The 7,154-nt window shown below is 46.5% G+C and overlaps 1 long non-coding RNA gene across 1 annotated transcript; it reads right to left on the reverse strand.

The window, feature by feature from the left end:
• Positions 1 to 378: 378 nt before the first annotated feature.
• Positions 379 to 6,859, reverse strand: LOC132455991 (uncharacterized). The gene is made up of 3 exons (XR_009525368.1): positions 5,436 to 6,859; positions 5,159 to 5,239; positions 379 to 4,597 (listed from the first exon to the last, which is right to left on the reverse strand). It is a non-coding gene; the product is annotated as an uncharacterized LOC132455991 (long non-coding RNA).
• Between the last annotated feature and the right edge of the window lie 295 nt (positions 6,860 to 7,154).

Consider the following 7,154-nt stretch of genomic DNA (forward strand, 5'->3'; position numbering starts at 1 on the left):
GCCTGTTCTTTTGTTGCCCAATATCTTGGAGAGTGAAGGCAGGCCGATGGAAAGATACCAGAATCAGTTTTCTGGCACATTTCCCAAAGGCTGCGTACATTGCCGCAGGATTAATAGAACATTTCAGTTTTTTTTCTTCTCCTTCCCAGTTTGTGAATCACCTCCAGATTATAATGAAACAGCTGTTCACCCAATTCCAGGAAGTCTGTGTGATTATGCATATTGTGAGTGAACGCTAACACAATATCCGACGCGGGGTGACAGTTGTTTTCTTTGAGTTTGTCATTTCGCCACAATAGGCTCACGCTTTTACCCACGTTCGCTTTGCGTTTCACGCCAATGTCACATTTTAGCATAATAATTAATCAGACGCTGTAATTACAACGACAAAGAAATATTTATTAAGTCTTTTTTTCTTTTTTGTTGTTAGTTAGTCATAGCTGCTCCAACACGTGTATTTACAAACAATGGCCTTCTTTTGTAGAAAAACGAAAATAATAAAATAAATCAAAAACAATAAAAAAATTTAACGGGAGTGAAGGAATTTATCATGAAGGAGAGTCAATACTCTAGTCTAGAGCGAGAGAGAGAGAGAGAGAGAGAGAGAGAGAGAGAGAGAGAGAGAGAGAGAGAGAGAGAGAGATAGAGAGAGAGTGATAAGAAAAAAAAAGAAAAGAGTCATAGAGACAGAGAGCGAGAGCAAGAGATAGAGAAACAGAGAAACAGAGGAAAAAAGAGAGAAAAAAAGTGACAGAGAGAGAGAAAAAAAGAGAGACAGAGAGAGAAACGAGAAAGAGAGAAAAAAAGAGAGACAGAGAAAAATAGATAAAGAGAGAGAGAACAAAAAACAAGAGACAGCAGATACAATAAATAGATAATTAGCCCTGGGCGGGGTTACAGGAAGGCGACGGTGGGACAGGAGTGATCTAGGCACACGGTACCGCCGACAGCGTTGCACTCTGGAGTGCCCACGCATCACTCTATGGAGCAGACTCGTACAGTTCAATGGGGATGCAGGCGTGTGATGTGGCTCATTCGATCGGACGGATGGATACCCCTCCTGCACTTCCTGTATTGACTTTAGGGACGTTGGAGTGGGGGGGAGGGGGACAGAGTCACTAGGCAACCAGGGGCACAGTGGTGTTAGCTTCAGGCTACATGTTACCACAGTCAAGTGAAGCGCAGTCTCTCTTTTTTGTATATATCTTTTTTTTAAACCTAACTCTCCCTCCTCGTACAAAAAAGAAACCACATGGAACATTAAATAGAAACAGAAATGGACTAAAGTTACCTCAAATTCTCCTGCTAATACAAAACAAACACTTTTGCAATCAGGCTTCTGTACAAAAAAGAAAAGAGTTCGCCATCTCCGCAATGGAGGTCATACATGATGTGACTGCTATCGTAGCTTAGCATAAAAATGTGAAAGTGAACAAGAAGTGAAGGGTACAAACCAAGCACGGGGATTCACAAACGCTCAGCAACCCCGAGAGGTGCCGACGCCACAGTGGGGTACACAACAGTAAAGGTAGAAAGTAGACAAAGTTCTGGTTAGTGAGATGGATGGAAATAGTCGTAATGCCGAACACTGACAGAATTCATGTTTTTGATATGTGCCATATCTGCACTGCACACAAGCATTATCTCCAACAAACAGATAGGGTGCAATCTTTTTTTTTTGTTCATAGAAAAAGACATAGAAAAATGAAATGAAGCAGTTTTTTTTTTTTTTATATCAAACATCGACTCTCTAGCCACGGGGTAATCTTGTGTCTTGGGTTAAATTGCTCCTACAAAAAGAGGGTGTGGAAAAAAATCGAACACTGAAAGTTGTACGTTGATTCATCGCTGGATACACAGTATCCACAGGCGCACCGACTTGGGAGTTCCCGGTCTGTGGTCGAGGGATGGAGGGACCGATGCCACTGACCGTGTGTTACTATCAGTCTCATCATACCACGAGTTTGACCGTAGTAAGCAGCGGGGCAATGCTCTACAAGTGTTGTGCGTTGATGTGCACACCACCTGACTGTAACCAGGTTACCGTGGTAGCCAGCTTTCTGAATTCCCCATAGAACGACCGCGGCCGGGCTTTTTACGAACGCCTGGTTTCTCCCCGGAGCACATCGGTAACCCAATCATATTCTCTTCTGGTGAAAACCTTTTATGCGCAGTCTTACGGTTATGTGTACAATATATATACATATATATATATATATATATAGTACCTTCCCCCTCTAGCTTCATATCTCTCACCTCCACCAAGTGTCAGAATGACATTCATTGCAGAGAACGAACGCCGACTCCTGCAGTACAGTATCCCTCTCTCAGTCCTCTGTTGCAGTCCTCTCTCTCTCTCTCTGTCCTCTGTTGCAGTCCTCTCTCTCTCTCTCTGTCCTCTGTTGCAGTCCGCTCTCTCTCTCTCTCTGTCCTCTGTTGCAGTCCGCTCTCTCTCTCTCTCTGTCCTCTGTTGCAGTCCGCTCTCTCTCTCTCTCTGTCCTCTGTTGCAGTCCGCTCTCTCTCTCAGTTCTCCCTCTCTCTCTCTCTGTCATCCCTCTCTCACTGTCCCTATCTTCCTCTCTCGTTGGTTCATCCTGCGCGCCGGCAATTACGAGGAAGAGGAGGGTCCCTGCTGATGGTTCTTCAAGGGGCAGCTCTGCACGACATCAAATCGAGGGGGCCACTTAATCAAACAAGGGGGGGCCTCTAAATCAAGTGGTCACTCTGCAAACATCGATAGCCACTGAAAAGTATGGAGCCGTGTGCTCCCTGCGTGTCGTCGGGGTCGTGCGGACCCCCTAACCTCACTGTGGAGCGCTGACCGTGGCTCTGACTCTCATGGTAGGCATGGACACGTCCCTGAATTTGTTTGTAGGATTTTGATTCTTATGTACATAATTGTAATCTTGTCATGTTATGATAGTGATTAATAAAAGCGACTGGATGAGAAGTAAGAATAAAAACAGACATGTTCCGTGTGCAATTTGTTATGACTAATCTGAAACACAAATACCCATACTTAATATGATTACGACAGCCTGTTTAAAACGCGTAAAAAAGATCCAGTTAATTGAGGTTTACTAAATGAAGAGCTAGCGACTGTATACAATGAGCAGATTGTAAGAAATAAAAACCTTTTATACGATACTGCCCTAGCAACCGTTCAAATGGAACGGTTGCTAGGGCGTTGGGAAATGTTTTCACTTGTTCTACTGTAGCAGAGACCAAACCAGAACAGAAAAAAAGCACAAGGACTTCACAATAAATAGGAAAATACGTTTGCCTGGCAAAATACCATATCGACTTCTACGAATTCATCCTCTCAAATATAGAACAGGCCTGTAAGGGCTGCTACACTTGAATAATGAGATTCATTTCTATAAAATACATTATGCAATCCCTCTCAGACCCTAACCCCCCCAACACCAAACTCAGAGCAAAGAAACTACTAAAAGTTGAGGTCTTTCTTTCCTGATTTTTTTCCTCTCTGCTCTTCACTGTTTTTGGGAAGTCTTTCAATCTTCCCTGGTCTCTGAGACAGCAAAATCCAAACTCATAATAATTTTAATCAAAAGTCCAAAAGTCTCAATCCTTCCTCTTGGCAATGAGTCTGAAAAAAAACATCCCCAAAGATCCTTGATTTGCCTTCCTATCGGCCCGCATGCGTACCTGATTATCAATGGGTCTGGTGGATCAAGTTCCAGAGAACTTCTTGAACTTCTTTTCATGGTCATGTGACGCAACATGACATGGGATGTCAACGCAACATTTCGAAGATGAGGAGATTTTGAGGGGTGATCGTATTTGTGCTTACTGTTTTTCAAATGTTGGCAGAAAAAAGAATGATCCGTTTGAGTTTGTTTAGTGTTTTGGGTCAGTTTGAGTGTGTGTGTGTGTGGCAGAAACATGTATGCGCGTCTGTCTATTGTTGTGTGTTGCTGTTTGTGTGACAAGCTCTGCGTTGTTAGAACTGTGTTTTTTTAATATCTGCATACTAACAACTTTACAGCACCATCCGGGCTAATTCAGAGGTCGTCGCCTTGACGACCGGCATCCACCGTTAAAACGCGTGAACAACAAACACACTAATTGGCATTTCACTTTCTTTTTTTTTTCTCCATCTCCCGATGTCGCAAACAAACAAAGCTCCCATAGTGTCGTCCCCCCCCCCCCCCCCCCCCCTCCCCTATTAGCTTCCCCAGGGTGAGAGAGATTGTCGCTTTCGTTTTAGTCCAAAGTGCTCTTCTGGGTGTGGGGGGACGGGGGGGGGGGGGTGGGGGCTGTGAGAGGAGATCAGGTGGGCTGGGTCGGGGTCGTGGGGGCGGGGCCTGTGAGAGAGATCAGGTGGGCTGGGTCGGGGTGGTGGGGGATGGGGGCGGGGGCAGGTGGGGTGTCTGTAAGGTCCGCATGGGACAGTCCATTTGTCTTTTTGTGGGGCGACGTGCTCGACGCTATAAAGACAGAGGGGTCCCCCCTGGGACGAAGAGGAGCAGGAGGAAGAGGAGGGAGCAGCTGAGCAGGCACTGGGAGTTGAAGCTCCGCCCGGCCGAGCTGACGTCCCCGCGGGAGGGCTCGGCCGCCTCGTGGCTGGTGTCGTCTGGAGGGGGGAGACAGGGGGGAGAAAGAGAGGGAGGGAGGAGAGATGGAGTGATGGAAGGAGGAGGGGATGGAGGGAGGAGAGAGAGAGGGAGGAAGGAGGGAGGAGAGAGGGGGGCAGGGAGGAAGGGGGGGGGGGAGGGAGGGAGTGAGGAGAAAGAGGGGGAGGAATGATGGGGGAGGGAGGGTGGAATAAGAGGGGGAGGGATGAGAATAGGAGGGATGAGAGACGGAGGGGGGGATGAGAGAAAGGGATGGAGGGAAGACAAGAATGAGGAACAGGTTAAGTATCATCATTGAGACCGCAACTTCAAACAATTGTGTGACAGAGTTTAATGGTGGCGTCGTTGAGCCGGCTAGCCCTTCTGACGGCGAAATAATACAAAGGATGTTTGTGTGTAGAAAGTTAAGGAAAGTAAGGACACACATAAACATGAGCTCATGCACAATCACACACACAATCACAATGAAAGGGCCAAACCACGGAAAACATTCCCCAAACTCAAAAACAGACAAACACACACAGAACACATACGCACGAATTATACGCAGTCAAACAAACCTCGCGGTTCCAGGGAATTGTGGCTTCGCTCATCAAAATCGACGCCTTCCTGCGCGTTGCCAGGGCTTTTCACACAATTGTCTGCGACAAAGGAGACGTGAGGCGAGATGTGAAGATTATAGGAGTCAAACGTCATTCACTTCAACAGCCAGGAAATGGAGGCACGAAGGATCGCAGTGAAATGACTGAGAGGAACACACTGGTGCATGTGTGTGTGCGTGCGTGTGCGTGTTTTTGTGTGTGTGTGTGTGTGTGTGTGTGTGCGTTCTCCACTCACTTGCAGGTCTGACGAACACTTTCAGTCGCAGGCAACTTTTCTTTCCACGCTCGTCAACAGTAGAGGCTGTGAACACATGGAAGAAGCCCAGGGTAAACAATTTTGTTGTTGTTTTGTTATTGTTGCGTTCCCCCTCCCCCAGAGCACCTTTTTCCTTCCAGAACGGTGAAACGTTTTGTTCTACCATGACTCCTCAAACTTTATAAATATCTTTAATCCCTGTTTAGTCCCATCGATGCTATGCTAAACTCATCTGGTGGTGAATATCGACACAAGCCACAACCTGGAACGCAGGATTCCCATTGGCTGCTCGGGGAAACATCTGCTACTCTGTAACATTGGCTTGAGCTGAACGTCGGAGGCCTGTTTCTCCCACGCCTTGATTCTATTGGCTCAGCCTCCGACACTGAGGATTCAACTGGACGAAAAACCGTCTCAACACATGCCAAAAAGAGTTTCTTCAGCAGTGCGGCTGCAACAACTCAAACGTCTTGATCGGTGACTTTGGCCTAACATTGAGCTCATAGATTCTACAGAGATGCCATTTATGCAGTTGATGACGGCAAACATGACGATGACACAGTGTAACGCCGTGAAAACAATTTATCCAAAGATATATAGACCATAGCAGTCATACAAGGTCATTGATATTGCATCATGCTCAAAATGTATTCAAAAGAAATGTAAATCGCACAAACGATCATAACATATAGTCACGACGTGACACATATCATACATATATTACACTGCAACACATTAAGTCTGAAGGCTTATGCATTTAGTTCCTCCATGAGAGCCGGTCATTCATGTGATCATTCATCTGTTTATGTATTTGGGCGGCGGGGTTGAATTTCCCCAAAGTGATGCATGAGCGTGTGTAACACACACTAACACACACTCACACAAACTAACACAAACTCGTCTCCCCGCGCACCACATCTATTATTCTGTCTTTCCCAGAGCCTCCTCCAGGGCCCCACCACCCTGACCCCTGTCATTTCCTGTTGGCTACCCGGCGTCTCAAACTGTTCTTAATCTGACCACACACACACAATCACACACACACTCACAACACACACACTCACACTCACACTCACACACACACACACACACACACACACACACACACACACACACACACACACACACACACACACACACACACACACACACACTTACATGTGTTGCAGAGCCATCATTGTGTGGATGTGTGAGTGTTCGTTTGAATGGAAAATCACATGTCGGCATTCTATTGTATGTGTGTTTGAATGAATGCTTTTGTGTGTGTGTGTGTGTGTGTGTGTGTGTGTGCTAGGGTATGCATGGGTAAATGTACCCGTGTGTGTGTGTGTGTGTGTGTGTGTGTGTGTGTGTGTGTGTGACTGTCCGCTTGTGTGCGCTACTGTTGGTGTGTGTGTATGTGGTGTGTGTTAGTGGTGTGTGTGTGTGTGTGTGTGTGTGTGTGTGTGTGTGTGTGTGTGTGTGTGTGTGTGTGTGTGCGCTATCGCCGTGTGTACGCAACACCGTTCACGTCGTGTGCATTACGCCATGTGCTAAAAAGTTCTGCACATTTGTCAGTCTGCCGGACAAGAGCTCCACATTCCTTGGGCAGATATTCATAGGCTTGATCGGACCACAGCCGTAAATCCACTCCACATTGCAGCCCCGTGTATATATTTTTTCCCCCCCGCCCCAGCCCGGCAGACAACTCTCAGTCTC

Source organism: Gadus macrocephalus, chromosome 4 (assembly GCF_031168955.1).
Source record: "Gadus macrocephalus chromosome 4, ASM3116895v1".
In the NCBI taxonomy this organism is placed as follows: Eukaryota; Metazoa; Chordata; class Actinopteri; order Gadiformes; family Gadidae; genus Gadus; species Gadus macrocephalus.